Source organism: Carlito syrichta, unplaced genomic scaffold, assembly GCF_000164805.1.
Source record: "Carlito syrichta isolate Samal-C Ts95f unplaced genomic scaffold, Tarsius_syrichta-2.0.1 Scaffold120569, whole genome shotgun sequence".
NCBI classification, from domain to species: Eukaryota; Metazoa; Chordata; class Mammalia; order Primates; family Tarsiidae; genus Carlito; species Carlito syrichta.
In genome coordinates this window covers 40,996-43,121 of record NW_007064665.1, presented here as the reverse complement: position 1 = coordinate 43,121, position 2,126 = coordinate 40,996, and positions in this window count along the sequence as shown.

The window sequence follows — 2,126 nt, the reverse complement described above, 5'->3', positions numbered from 1 at the left end:
AGGCGGCGGCGGAAGGATCGCCAGAGCCCAGCAGGTCGAGGCTGCGGTGGCCGGGAGTGGCCGCTGCACTCCAGTCTGGGCGACCGAGTGAGACTCCAACTCTAAAAATAAAAAATAGAAAAAAAACAATTTTTTAGAGGCAAGGTCTTGCTCCGTCCCCCAGGCCACGGTGCAGTGGTATTATTAAAGCACACTGTAGCCTCCAACTCCTGGGCTCGAGTTATCCTCCTACCTCAGCCTCCCAAGTACCCTCCCAAGTAGTAGACTACAGGAATGCATCACCATGCCTGGCTAAATTTTTGTTTTATTTTTTATAGAAGTGGGGTCTTGCTGTGTTGCTGAGGCTGGTGACTCCTAGTGTCAAGTGATCCTCCTGTCTTTGCCTCCCTAAGTGCTGGGATTATGGTGGTGAGCCACTGCACCCAGCCTGGATTTGGTTCTTAACGTTCTGCTGAGGAGTGCTGTAACCTTATTTATGAGAAGATTGGTCTGTAATTAGCCACTCCCACATCATCTTTGTCAGTTTTTAGCCTTCAGCTTATGCTAGCATAGTAAAATGAATTGGAAGCATTTCTTCTTTTTCCATACCCTGGAAAGTCTGTGAAATATTGGAATTGTGAGTTCCTTTCCAGGCTGGTAACACTTTCTATAAAATTTCGCCAGGATTTTTTTTTTCAGAATGGGAATTTTTTTTTTTTTGAGTTGGAGTCTCACTCTGTCACCCAGACTGGAGTGCAGTGGCATGCTCCCGGCCACCGCAGCCTTGACCTACTGGGCTCCAGCGATCCTTCCAACTCAGCCTTCCAAGTAGCTGGAACTATAGGTGCATGCTACCACATCCGGCTAGTTTTTTTTTTTTAATTTATTTATTGTAGCGATGAGGTCTCGCCAAGTTGCCCAGGTGGGTCTCAAACCCACGGGCTCAGGCAATCCACTCACCTCAGCCTCCCAAAGTGCAGAATTACAGGCTGAGCCACCGAGATCGGCTTCAGAATGGGGATATTTTTAATGATGACTTTTGTTTCTTTAGTAGTTATAGGAATATTCAGAAATATTTCTTCCGAGTCCATTTAGTAAATTATATTTTTCTAGGTGTTTGTCTATTTCATCTAGGTTTGCAAATTTGTTGGCATAGATATTTTTAATAGCTTCTTGCTATTTTTAATTTTTAGAAAATGTTTATGGTGTTGGTATCTCTTGTAAAGAACAGGAAAATAGCAGAAACAGCTCACAAGGCCACTGAATGCTTATTGAAATAGTGTTTTCCATTGTGAAAAGTCAAATGCCCATAATCTGGAGAAGGAACTGACACATTTTGGTATATCAACACAATGGATGCAATCGAATACAGTAAAAACGAACAAGCTGCATTTACACGTCTGCAAGGATGTACAATGAACATAATGTTGAATGAACAAGGCAATCTCTAGAGCTTTCCACACAGTGTGAAAGCATTCCTGTGAGCTGAGCACAAGTGTTGAAAAATTAAGGCCACGTGGACCACAGAGAAGGCGAGTTCACGATGGTGGTTTTCTCTGGAGAAGGAGAGAGGGAATTCGAGCTGGAGAGAGTGGATTGTAGGAACTGCAGCATTATAATGTCTTAACCCGGAAAAGAAAACCTAAAGTAAATATGACTCAGTGAGGGAGAACAAAACTTAGCAGTAAATAATCGTTTACGGGAACACATGATTCCCACATAGACCTAAAATTTTCCATTATGCAGCAGTTTTATGTTCCTACTGGATGTTTTTTTCCTCCCTGAAGACGTCTACCTGTAATAGGGACTGATTTTTTTTTTTCCTTCATTCTCTCTGGCTGTAAAAAGGTCTTTCACTTGAGCTCAGTTGGGACAGAGCAAAGGGGCATCTGCGCTCACCCGGATGCCTCGGCCTGCTGTCCTGGGTTCCTGGCTTCGGTGAGGGTTGCCTTGGAAGCCATACCATTGAGAGACCCAAGAAACCAAGAAACTTAAAAAGTCATACTTACTGTAAAAGTAGTGTTTAGTTCACTATATTTTGTATATCCCTACCTCATGTTCATTGTACTTTATGAAATCTTAGTACTTTAAATCCTACCTCAGACCCCGTAGAATTAGGCATATGTCGGGTGCCGGGTAGCGACTGA